The sequence below is a fragment of the Petaurus breviceps genome, unplaced genomic scaffold (assembly GCF_028583685.1).
Source record: "Petaurus breviceps papuanus isolate PSGF00001 unplaced genomic scaffold, PetGlider_PUasm1.0 76, whole genome shotgun sequence".
Classification (NCBI taxonomy): Eukaryota; Metazoa; Chordata; class Mammalia; order Diprotodontia; family Petauridae; genus Petaurus; species Petaurus breviceps.
This window is the reverse complement of record NW_027186473.1, coordinates 11,342,938-11,357,046: the sequence shown is the minus strand read 5'-3', so window position 1 is coordinate 11,357,046 and position 14,109 is coordinate 11,342,938.

Sequence of the window (14,109 nt, the reverse complement as noted above, 5' to 3'; positions counted from 1 at the left end):
ATTCTCATTTCTCTTCCCAATTTTTCCTATACTTATCTTACTTGATTTTCAAAACCCTTCTTAAGCTCCTCCATGGCCTGTAACCAATTCACATTTTTCTTGGAGGCTTTTGATGCAGGACTTCTGACTTCATTGTCTTCCTCCTGCTCCATGCCTTGATCCTTTTTTCCCCAAAAAAGGATTCTATTGTCTGTGCTTCCATTGTTTGCTCATATTGGCAGCCAATTACTCAACTTTTGAGCTCTTCGCCATGGTAGACCTCTGCTTCCAGAATGCAGAGAGCTTTGTCTCAAATCACTGGGGTTTTTGCAGCTGCCAGAGCTATTAGGAGGGTGCCCTCTCTACAGCCCCACACACTCTGGCTCACTGGTCACACACCCTAGGACCACCACCCAAGACCATGATCCAGATCCAAGCAAGAGTGAATACACTCTGGATGGTCAATGGGTCCCCCACAGTCTACAGGCCAGGAGCTCTGGAAGCCAGCCACACACTAGCAGCTGCAGCCACTGCATCTCCACAGCTTCTTGCCCTGGGGGTAGCAGTCTGACCATGCTCCCCCTGTTCCAACAAAGTTCCACACTGACCTTTTACTTTGACTTTGACATTTGTGGATTGAGAAGTCTGGAAACCGCTATAGCTGCTGGTGATTTACTCTTATGAAGTTTGTTCCAGCCAATGCTGGTGGGGCTGCCCTAGGGCTAAAACCCCGACTCCGTCAGGACTGCCCTGGGCTTCCAGCATGCTGTTATGGACCCTTCCTGCCAGCCTGCTGGGCTTCCTTCTGTGGGAGATTTGTTTCTCTCTGTCACTTTGTGGGTTCTGTAGCTCTATAGTTTATTTATAGTCATTTTTTACATGTATTGGAGGAGGTGGAAGTTGGAAGCCCACGGAAGTCCTATTTTCACTGTGCCATCTTGGTTCCACCCCCCTATGATTGTGCTTTTTAAAAAATATATATAATTTATGGAATAAAACAAGCATTGTATAACGTAGTATAATAAAAAGATGATGAAACTGAAAATATATATAACTTGCTATTCCTTTTAATGTATAATAAGGTTGTGTACATTTTTTCCTTTTTTTGTCTCCCCGCCCTAGAGATAGCTACCATTTACACACACACACACTATACATATGTAAAATCATTCTATACTTCTATCAATTCTTTCTCTAGATGCAGATAATATATTTATGTGCCCTTTTTAGTTAATTTGGGTATTTTTAATAGCCAAAATGACTTATTTGCTCAAAGTTGTTGGGTTTTTTACATCTTTTTCTTAAACACTAAATTATTTCTTTTTAGTTTTTATTTTTTTAAGCAATCAGGGTTAAGTAACTTGCTCAAGGTTACACGGCCAGTTATTTCTGGGTGTGGTGCTGAGTGTCTGAGCCCGGGATTTGATCTCCAGGTCGTCCCAACACTGGAGCCGGTACTCTTACTCACTGAGCCACCTGGCCGCCCCTAAGCAATTGGGGTTAAGTAACTTGCTCAAGGTTACACGGCCAGGTGTTTCTGGGTGGGTGCTAAGTGTCTGAGCCCGGGATTCGATCTCCAGGTCTTCTCAACACTGGAGCCGGTGCTCTTACTTGCTGTGCTACCTGGCCGCCCCTCTTTTTAGTTTTTAACAATCACTTCCATAAGTTTTAAATTTTCTCCCCCTCCCCTGCCCCCCAAGATGGCTTGCAATCTGATATGGGCTCTACACATATATTCCTATTAAACACTTTTTTTTTGCTTTTTTTTTTTTCGAGGTCAGTTGGGGTTGAGTAACTTGCCCAAGCTCACACAGCTAGTTTCTGTGTTAAGTGTTTGAGCCTGGATTTGAACTCAGGTCCTGACTCTAGGGCCAGTGCTCTATTCACTGTGCCACCTAGCTACCCCCTAAACACATTTTCACATCAGTCATGTTGCATAGAAGAATTATAAAGAATGGGAAAAACCATAAGAAATAAAATAAAACAAAAAAGAAAATAGTCTGCTTCATTTTGCATTCCAACTCCATAGTTCTTTCTCTGGATGTGACTCGTATTTTCCATCATGTGTTCTTTTGAATTGTTTTAGGTCCTTGCATTGCTAAGAAGGGCCAAATCTATTAAAATCAGTCCTTGCACACTGGCTGTTACTGTGTATAATGTTCTCCTGTTATACTCAGTATAATGTACACCCCTCACTCAGCATCAGTTCATATAAGTCTTTCCAGGTTTCTCTGAAGTCTGTCTGTTCATTTCTTATAGCTTAATAGTGTTCCATTACATTCATTTCATATACCACAACTTGTTTAGCCATTCCCCAATTGACAGGCATCCCCTCAATTTCCAGTTCTTGGCCACCACAAAAAGAGCTGCTGTAAATATTTTTGTACATGTGAGTTCTTTTCCCATGTTATGATCTCTTTGGGATACAGCCCTAGAAGTGGTATTGTTGGGTTCAAAGTTGCTGTTAAAACAATATTGTGTTACTGTATATAACATTCTTTTGGTTCTGTTCATTTCACATTTTGTGCAAGTCTATGATTTTCTAAGATCATTGAGCTGATCATTACTTATAACACAGTAGTATTCCATCACAACCATATACCACAACTTATATGTCACAACAATCACCCAATTGATGGGCATCCTTGCAATTTTTTTCTCTGTAGTATTATACTCAGTTTTGTTGGTAAATTATTCTTAGATGGAAACCTATATAGTCTTTGCCTTTTGAAATATATTCTGAATTCTCTGCTCTTTTATAGTAGTCACTACTAAATCATGTGTAATACTGATTGTGGCCCTTTAATACTTTCAGTGCTTTCTGGCTGTTTGAAATTTTTAAAATTGTTTCTAATATTCCTAGGGATTTTCAATTGGGGGTTTCTTTCAACCAATGGATTCTCTTTCCATATTTCCCTCTGATTCTAAGAGATTTGGGCAATTTTTTTTTTCTTTTTTATGAAATGCTTTATTAACTTCTAGTTTACATCATTCATTTCTGCAAGATTTTGAGTTACAAATTCTCCCCATTTTCCCCTACCCACCACCCCAAAATAGTGATCCCATTGGATATCCCCTCCTCTAATCTGATCTTTCCCATATCTTCTCCAGTACCTCCTCCCACTTTCCAGTAGGGCACGGTGGAGTTCTATGCCCCAGTGCCTGTATATCTTACCAGTTACATGTAAAATAATATTAATAATAGTATATATATATATATATATAACATTTAATTTTAAAGCTTTGAATTCCAGATTCATTCCCTTCCTCCCTTGTCGCCCACCCTTACTGGGAAGATAAGCAATTCAGTATAGGTTGTACATGTGTGTAAAAGACTGACTATATTTCCCTCCCTCCTATCCCACTCCCCACTTGTTCTATTCTCTACTTTGATCCTGTCCCTTTTCAAAAGTGGGTGCTTCCAACTTCCCTCCCCACCAGCCTGCCCTCCCTTCCATCATCCCCCCTCTCATCCCCTTCCTGCTTACTCTCCTGTAGGGTGAGATACCCTATTTAGTGTATATGAGAATAAGGTTGACCCATTCCCTTTTGACTTCCTGTTCTTCTCTCTCATTGTAACAGTTTTCCCTTGCCTCTTCTACATGAGATAGTTTACCCCATTCTGTCTCTCCCCATCTCCTCTCATTATATCACTGTCTCACCTCTTAATTTCACCTTTTAAGTATGTATCATCCCTTCCTATTAAATTGTTCCTGTGCTCTCTATGTATACCTGTACACATATATACAAACATTCACATATATATCCATACACACATATGTACATTTCTATTCCCTTCAACTATTCTCATACTTAGAAAAGTTTCATAAGTTATAATTATTGTTTTTCCATGTAGGGATGTAAATAGTTCAACTTTGATAAGTTCCTTATGATTTCTTTTCCCTGCTTACCTTCTCATGTTTCTCTTGCTTCTTGTATCTGAACGTCAAATTTTCTGTTCAACTCTGGTTTTTTCATCAAGAATGCTTGAAAGTCCTCTATTTCATTGAATGACCATATTTTCCCCTGAAACATGATACTCAGTTTTGCTGGGTAGGTGATTCTTGGTTTTAGTCCCAGCTCCTTTGCCCTCAGGAATATCATATTCCAAGCCTTTCAGTCCCTCAATGTAGAAGCTGCCAGATCCTGTGTTATCCTGATTGTGTTTCCACAATATTTAAATTGTTTCTTCCTTGCTGCTTGTAATATTTTCTTCTTGATCTGGGAATTCCAGAACCTGGCTAAAATATTCCTAGGAGTTTTTTGGGGGGATCTTTTTCAGGAGGTGATCAGTGGATTCTTTCAACCTCTATTTTGCCCTCTGGTTCTAAAACATCAGAGCAGTTTTCCTTGAAAATTCCTTGATGATTTCTAGATTCTTTTTTTGATCATGGCTTTCAGGTAGTCCAATAATTTTTAAATGATCTCTCTGGGATCTATTTTCCAGGTCAGTGGTTTTCCCAATGAGATATTTCACATTCTCTTCTATTTTTTCATTTGTTTGGATCTGTTTAATAGAATCTTGATTTCACATAAAGTCACTAGCTTCCATTTACTCCAATCTAATTCTGAATGAATGATTCTATCTACTGTGTGTGAATCACCATGCTAAGAAGTGGTAAAAATTTTAAAAACCTGAATATTATATTTCAAATAAAAATTACCTAGAAATATCAGACCCAGAGAGTAAAATGTAGAGCTATAAAATTTAACAGAATGTCATCAGAGAGTAAACCTAATTTTAGTGCACCTAAAAATATGCTTGCCAAGCAGCAAAATTTCTAGGTCAGAGAAAATAATTCAAGCAGAAATCCTAAAGTCATGTACCAAGAACTCCATTCAAAATTGTGGAAGGTTATCAGGAATAAATAAAAATGTTGGATTATAAGATACACTGAAATGCAAGTAAAATTACTCCCCCAAGTATATATCCTGTGAATCCTGTGAAATGGACTTCTAATGGAATTGGTTTCCAGGTATTCTTTTTAAAAAAAAAAAAATAGCTGTTATCTATGAAAAGAATTCAATCTGATTCTCTTCTAATTTTTAATGTCACAAAGAAACCTTGGGCAACATTGGTACTAATTTCAAAAACATAATTTAACTTTCTTTTAACCAATCATAACCACTTTTTTTTGTTGTTATTTTACCTAGCTATTTTTTAGGTCTTGTACAGTGTGAGAGACTCATTTGGGAGGATGCTGAGGTTTTGTATGATTTTGTATAAAATAAACTTTATTGGCCTACTTAAAAATTTATCAGATACAATGTTATTATTCAAAATACTTTTGTCTTCTGAACCAAGGGTACAATACACCTCCTCTCCCTCACCGAGCATACTAAATCAGTCATCAAAAACTGTCAGTTCTACCTTAACACCCTCTATCCTATCAGTCCTCTTATGTAGTTACCTCCCTGGTTCAAGCCCTAGTCATCATATATCTACCAAAGTGATATTTTTAAAATGTACAGGCCTGACTACTACAGTGACCCAGATAAAGAATATTGCTAGAGATATATTGGTTATCCCTCATGACTGGAATTCTCTCCCTATGAACTTGTGATTCTTTGAATGCCTGGTTTTCAACCTCAATCACCTCTTCAGGAAGTCCCTTCCTGGTCCTACTATCTGCTGATGCCTCTCCCCTCCATGTTACCATGTGTGTATCATGCATGTATGTGGTGTATATCTTTATGTATATTTATTGTCTCCTTTGTGAAAATATAAACACATTGAATATAGGGATTATTTTATTTTTGTGTTTGTTTCTCCAGCTCTCAACACAATGCCTGACACATAGGTCTCAATAAATGATTGTTGATTAATTAATTCACATAAAAATGGCTATAATGAGTAGACAAAAGAACTTAAGAATGGCCTTAGTCTTGGGGTGTCTAGATGGTGCAGTGAATAGAGCACTGGCCCTGGAGTCAGGAGGACTTTAGTTCAAATCCGGCCTCAGACATTTGACACACTAGCTGTATGACTTTGGTCAAGTCACTTAACCCCAATTTGCCCTCCAAAAAGCAAAAAAAAAAAAAAAGAATGGCCTTAGTCTGCATGTACTTGATCTTAACACACTGAGAGATATGGAAAATAAGGGGAACAACTATTAGAAAATCAACCAATCAATCAACAAGCATTATTAAGTGCTTGTGTTGGGGACAAAATGACAAAAATGAGACAGACTCTTCTCCCAAGTAGCATGCATTCTGTTGGGGGAGATATGTAGATGTATCCCTAACACACTTTCTTAGTGTGCACATTTGCCTCTATTTAAACCAAAGGTTTGCAAAGCACTTTACATTCATTATCCCATTTGATATATCAAGTGTATAACAGTGATTACCTTGGCCCTCATCACCTGAAGGTTGGGTGTGTTCCCTAGGTTTCTGTACTCTTAAATCCCTACTCACCTTCCTGATGTCATGGTTCTCTTCTAGATGAAGGACAGACAACAACCTGTGAGTAGTAAGAGCTGCCCCACTGGGGACCCAACTGGCCAGTTCCAGTTAGAGAACTCATCTCCTTCCTTCTTCTAATTTCTTCTGCTGCTTCCTTTCTCTACTTTCCTTTCTTCTCTCCCTCCTCTCTCCTTCTTCTCCCTCTGCCCACAGAGGGTATCATACACTTACCTGCTTATGCCCTGCCCAAAGGAATGTAAATTTTGATTGTTGAAACCTTAAAAGATATCTTGAAGATATCTTGTGTTTTATGGGCTAGATTTCTTAAGGACCATGCTTTAAACTCAAATCACTCTGGCTCACATTGATTGACCAATAAATAGATCTCCACCCAAGCCCCACCTGGTCATTGTTTGGGCTCATTGAGGGCTTCCAGTTAAGGTAAATAACAACTGTTTCTATTTTGACCAGAAAATCCAAGGGTCTTCCCCTCACAGACTGATTTTTTTGACTAGGTAAAAGAGGCCATTCTTTGCCTCATTTCTTACCTAGCCTTAATCACTGAATGGGCTTTGCCTCAGTCAAACTGAGACCTGAGAAAGACCTTAGTTTAAAAAGGCCAAGGTCTCCCACTGCATCTGGGGCCATTTCTGGTTGTCCTGATTACCACTGGACCCACATGGCTGTGGAGGAGGAGAAAATGAGACTGGTAACCTTGCACAGCCCTCTATCACTTAAATCCAATTCACTTGCAAGTCATGGATGACTTGGACACTTCCAGAAGGATGTTTCTGGCCATAAACTTATTAATCAGGGAGAGGGTTCAGGTGCAGAGACATCTTCAGGGTGAGAAGGCTGATGGGGAGGAGGTGGAAACATCCAGAGACTCAGAGGTGGACCTGGGAGAGAAGAGAGTGTTATATGCAAAGAGGAAGAACAAAAATGTCAATTTGACAGAATTGTACAAGGCATGAAGTACAGTAGTATATAATTAGGCAGGAAGAGCAGGTTGGAACCAGGTTGTCACAGGGTTTTATTTGCCAAAAAGGAGTTTATATTTGATCCTAGAGGTAGTAAGAAGTCGCTGAAATTTATTGAGCAGGGGAATGACATGCTCAGACTTGCACTTCAGAAATACCATTTTGGCAGCAATGTTAAGGCTGGTTTGGAAAAGGGAGACAACCTAAAGAAAGACCAATTAGAAGGCTTTTTAGATAGCTCATGTGATAATTGATGAAAGCCTAAGTTGGGGTGATGGCTATATGAAGAGAAAGGAGATAGATATGAAGATAGAATAGACAAGATTTTACAACTGATTGGGTAGTGATTGGATATAATATTGAGGCGCAAGATGGTGCATTGGAATTAGAATCAGAGAACCTGGGTCTGACTCTAATCTCTGTCATTTACTGTTTCTGTGACTTCATATGAATAACTTAACTTCTATTGGACTTAGTTTTTTCATCTGTAAAATGAGGATGTTATACTAGATGAACTTAGATCCTTTCTAGCTCTAAATCTATTACCCAGTTTTGAATTTTTCTAGAAGCAAATTTAAGCTTACTTGGCCTATTTAAAACAAAACAAAACTATTCTATTCCTTTTTCTCAAGTCATAATAGAACATCACCAGTCCTTCCTTCATCACTTCTGGTGGTTCTCCGTGATCTTTCAAAGATCCCTGATGGTGATTCAACTATAACATCTACTCATATTTTCAGTACCCTAAAATTCATTAGGAGCCCTAGTGAATTGAACTAATCAAAGGAGTTCTCTTGCAATCTTTTTTACTTATTTGAGGGTTTCAACTCCTTATTACCCAGTTCCTAGGCAAAGAAAAAAATAGAGTTAAGAAAGTCTGCCTTCTCTCCTCCATCCATTGTCATCTTATAGGGTTATGTGCCAGAAAGGTAAGGAGGCCAACCAGATGATGCAGTTTGTGGAAAGCCTGGTGTAAGTGCTTTAGGCAATAACATGAGTGGCATTAGCAGAGCATAAAATGTAACTGGACTACTACTCAAATACATCCTTATCCTCCTTCCCAAATGAATATTCCAAAGGACCACCTAATAAAGCTTTTGATTCAATTGCTATCTAGTTTTAAGTACAAATTTTTGTTTTATCTCTATTGTGGGCAGATGAATTTTTATGGAGTATTTTTTTTTCTTAACTAAAACCTAAAATCCCATCATTAGCAACTCTTTGCCTTTTTTAAAAAAAGCAATCACTTTTTATTAAGTACTGACTTCTCCTTTCTCTTTTAAAGTGCCGCTTCATCTGAATATATTAAATTAATATATTAATCATATTGATGTAATATATAGCCTATTATGTTAGATCTTTGTCTGTAGTGTGAATCATTTGTTTGAATTCTTTTTCTACATGACTGGGGAAATAATAATAATAATAGCTAGCATTTATATAGCAGTTCAAGTTTTGTAAAGCTCTTCAAAAATATCTCATTTTAACCTTATAACAACTCTGGGAGGTAGGTCCTATTACCCTCATTTTATAGCTGAAGAAACTTGAGTCAGACAGAGTTTAAGTGACTTGACCAGTATTGCCCCATTAGGAAGTATCTGAGGCCAGATTTGAAATTGGGTCTTTCTGACTCCAGGTCCAGGACTATCCTCTGAGTCACCTAATTGCCTCTAAAATGGAGGGCATGAAGTCAATGGGTCCCTGCTAGTTGGAGAGGTACTGAAAAAGGAAGCAGATCACTTTGACAACAAATTCCACTTGTTTCACAAGTTTATAGAGGACACATCCTTATGGGACCTCATCTCCATTACTGTATTACGCTATCATATAATTTGTGTGGGAGCTAGTAGGCAGTAATAAATGATGGAAGAGCTAGGTGGCACTTGGAGTTAAGAACACCCGAGTTCAAATCCTGCCTCAGACATTTATGAGCTGTATGACCTTGGACAAGTCATTTTGCCTCTGTCTGCCTTAGTGTGCTCATCTGTAAGATGAGGATAATAATAGCACTTACAGGGTTGTTGTGAGGATCAAATGAGATAATAAATAAAATACTTTGCAAATTTTAAGCACTATATAAAAAAAGTTAGATATTATAGCTATCACTAACTATGCTGATCGAAATATCTTTAAACATAAGCTTCATTTTTCTTCAATATTGTCTGTACATATTCCCAACAACTCCTTGGGTCAGAGGACATGGCTATTCGTTACTTTTAAAGTATACTCCTAGATTGTGTTCCAAAAAGATTTTTAAAATTTGCAATGCCACCAGAAATGTAAGAGTATACCTTCTTCTCCACAGTCATATCAGCATTGTGTTTTGTCATTTTACATGATGAGGTGGTAACTCAAAGTTGTTTGCATTTCTTTATTTGTCGGTGAGATTCGAGTAATTACAATTCAGATTTCTTCTTTTGTACATTTTTAATATCCTTTACCCATTAGGGATTGGATTTTGTCCATAAACACTTCTATCAATTCCTTATAATTTCAGTTATTAAATATTTATGTCACTTGTCATAAATATTTTTTTATTATATTATGATAAAATGCTTAATTTAAACGCAATTGAATATGTCTAACTTATTCCCAATACTTAGCCTCATTTAGCAGATAAAACTTTATCTCCCCGCCATAGTTAAACCATAAATATGATTTCTTTTTCTTTCATTTTTAAATAAATTTTTAAATGTTTAAATCTATAATCTAGTTGCAACTTCATGTAATGTGAAGTATTGAGTTGTATCCTTAAATTTGTTTTTCACCAAAGTGCTAATCATTATTTCCAACTCTACTGAGTCTTTTTTTAAATAAGTTTTTATTTTTCTTTGGTTCATCAAACACTAATCTCTTATCTCACTTTGGTTAGATTTTGGGCATTTTAAAAATTTGTTCTATGATTTCCTTTTTATATTTATATTCTGATGAACTCTTTATTGGTACATTTTTGTCTGTTTTTTATGTAGCTATTTATCTTTTTAAAGACTTTATTGTTATCCAACCTTTTTCATGAAGTAGAGAGGCAGTGTGAAATAGGGGACTGAGTTATACACATGGAGTCAGAAAGACCTGGGTTCACATCCCACCTGTTATTCACAGATAGGTGGCTATAGGTAAGTCATTTAACCTTTCTGAGCTTCTGTTTCCTTATCAGCAAAATGAGAATAATACTGCCTGTAGCAGTATTATTATAATTATTATTTTCTATTTATATTAAAATTATACCAATTAATAATATAATAAGATATGTCATTTAATAAATATTTTATATAATTTTATATAAAATAATTCATATATTATTATTATTATACTGCCTTTGTATCTTACAGAGTCATTCTAAGGCTTAAATGGAATAATGCATAGCATCCCAAAAGTCTTAGTACAGCTAAAATTTAAATTTAAAACTGCACTAAGATTTGTGGGACATCCCTCTCCTATGTATGTAAAAGACTGTAACATTTAAAGTGTTGTGTAAGTGTGAGTTACCTATATTAGCTGATATTATATAGTGTTTTAAAATATGTAAAGTCCATCAATACATTACAAAGTATATTACATGAAACATTACACAATGCATTATCCCATTATTTTAGAGATGAGGAAATTGAGCTCAGAAGATTAGCTGACCAACATCCATGGTCACACAGGTAACAAGTGCCAGTTTTCTCTTGACTCCCAGTTCAGTATTCTTTCCAGGATATATGTCTATGTATATAGAGATACATACATATGCATATACATATATGTATATATTCATATAATACATATATACACATATAAGTATTATATATGTATACACACATTAGTTGCTTTGTCTTTGTTCACCTCTGATTTTTCTGTTCTCTTTTATAATATTTAAAATGTTTCATTTACACTCCTTTCTTTTTTTCCCTTTGTTTCATCTCTTTTACTACTCATTCACTCTTCTACCCCAAATAATAGACATTTCTTAAAAGACATAAGTTTTGCCAAGCAAAACAAATTCATGCTGTGATCCTGTGATCTTGTCTGATGTATGTCTCATTCTGCACCTACAGAATTGGGAACACTCTTTAATCAGTCTTTTGGAATAGGGATTGGTTCATTGCATTGAACTGAATCTTTCACTCTTTCAAAGTTGTCTTGCTTTATACCACTCTGTTTTAGTCATGTGTTCTCCTGGTTCTGCTCACTTTGCTCTTCTTTAGTTCACATGAGACTTTCCAAGTTTCTCAGAATCCATATTTTGTCATCTTATGGCCCAAGAATATTCCTTGACATTCATATACCATTATTTATCCAGCCATTCCCCTACCAATAGGCACCACTTTATTGTCATCTCTTTGACCTACTATACTTCTTTTAATAGGGAAATTCAGAGTTTTTATGTGTAGTGTTCTTAATGTTAGTGTTGATTTGTCTTTTGGCATTTCTCTCCCTCTACTTTTGTTCTTGATACTGTCTGAAGATAGAGTGAATATTATCCCTATGCTTGAATAACTGCTTCCCCAGCTCACCTCTGAGCCAACCATTCTAGTTCAAGAAGTCATCACTTCTTTTTTTTTTTTTTTTTTTGGCCTTTTGGAGGGCAATTGGGGTTAAGTAACTTGCCCAAGTTTACACGGCTGGTTTTTTTGTGTGGGTGTTAAGTGTCTGCAGCCAGAACCGAACTCGGGTCCTCCTGACTCTGGGGCCAGCGCTTTACTCACTGTGCCACCCAGCCGCCCCGACCTCATCACTTCTAACCTGGACTACTTCAATACCCTCCCAATGGGTTTTCTTGCCCCTGGTCTCTCTAGTTTTCAATGTATCTTCCACAGAGATGCCAAACTGATATCTCTAAAGTACAAATCTGACCATTTCACGATCACGCCTTCAGTAGCTTCTCATTGCCAGTAGGATAAATTGCAAACTCTTCTGTTTGGCGTTTAAGACCCTTTAAAACCTGGTTCTATCCAAAGATTTCAAATTATTTGCCCTATATTCCAGCCCCAATTGTTGTACCTTTACAGAGGCTTGTGACTTTGTCCCCTCTGCCCCTCATGTGTAATACTCTCCCCTCATCCTCTCTTCTTCTTGACATACCTAGTTAGCTCCCCTCAAAGAATAGCTCTAGGACCATCTCTTACCTGGAGCTTTTTGTGATCACCCTTGTGGGAGTGCTTAAACAAGTCCCTCTAATATATATTTTTTTGCTTTTTTTTTTGGAGGGCTATTGGGGCTGTGACTTGCCCAAGGTCACACAGCTAGGCTGTGTGTGTGTGTGTGTGTGTGTGTGTGTATGTGTGAAGTGTCTGAGGCCGGATCCAAACCCAGGTCCTCTTGACTCCAGGGCCAGTGCGCTCTATTCACTGTGGTACTTAGCCACCCCTCCCTCTAATATATTACATATATTTTTGTATGCATTTTGAATGGATTTAGATGTGTTCATGATGTTTTCTCCCAGTAGAAAGTAGGCTCCTTAAAGGCAGATAAATTTTTGTTTTTGTATTCCCAGTGCCTAGCATTGTTTCTAATATACAGTAGGGCCTCAATAAATGCCTGTTGAATTGGGGGAGAATGAACTTTGCAGAAGTGATTTTTTTACTTTTCCATATTATCAGACTCAGGTATTCTGGCTCTTTTTACATCTCTTGGATACTTTGAAATCTTTGATTTGTCCATTTATTCCCCTTGCTCTCAATATATGACCACCCTACCTCACTTTCTGGTCATAAATATATTTTTCCTTCTGATAGATGAAATACATATTTTGCTGTACTTGAGATGCAGGGAGTCAGAACTTTGGGTGTCACTGGGGTCCAGGTGGGGTTGATAATCCACAGTCTGCTATGGGAAGGGTCAGATGACAAAGTGTGTGTTGTTGGGGTGGGGAGGTGGGGGCACCTCATATCTAGAGTTCATACTACAATGATTGGAACTGCTGCTTTTTATGTGGTCCCTGAATTGACTTTTCCCAAAGAGACTTCCAGTAGCCTTTATCTGACCTGCCCAATTCCTACCCCTAGAGCCTGTTAATGCAAACTGGCAGACAGGCAGACAGGTAGACATGAGTGTCCCCAAATCAACAGAGTGGGGCTTATTGGAGGCCAGGAGTTGTATCAGTCAAACATAATTTAATTTTGTTTTGTTTTTTTTTTTCTTTTTGGAGGGGGGAAAGCAGGGCAATTGGGGTTAAGTGACTTGCCCAAGGTCACATGGCTGGTAAATGTTAAGTGTCTGAGGCCGGATTTGAACTCATGTCCTCCTGACTCCAGGGCCAGTGCTCTATTCACTGCCCTACCTAGCTGCCCCAAACAATTTTAATGACATCTTCTCATACTACTTAAAAAATGTTTTTATTGATGACTTTTTTTATATTATATATATATTATTTTATATTATATATATGTCATATATATATTTTTTATATTGCAATGGTTTCTGGAATAGAATCTTCCCTTGTAGCCAAGAACCACAGTAAGGCAAAACATGATCAATGGAGAATGTGTACAACATTCTGGTCTCCTAGACCCCTGACCTTCTACCAAGTGGAGGCATGTTCATTATTTTTTCTTTAGGATCATTGTTGGCTTTCCAGTTACTTAAAGTTCAGTTTTCTTTTGAATGTTTTTTTACTTGCATTGTTGTCATTGATTTCCACCACTTTCTCTGCCCAAGACATCCTTGGTGTCCAAAAAAAAAATCAGATAGTTTCTTCATGTTCTGTTTTAGGGTTCTGATCCATCAGAGATACAATATTTCAGGCAATTATGCCTCAGGC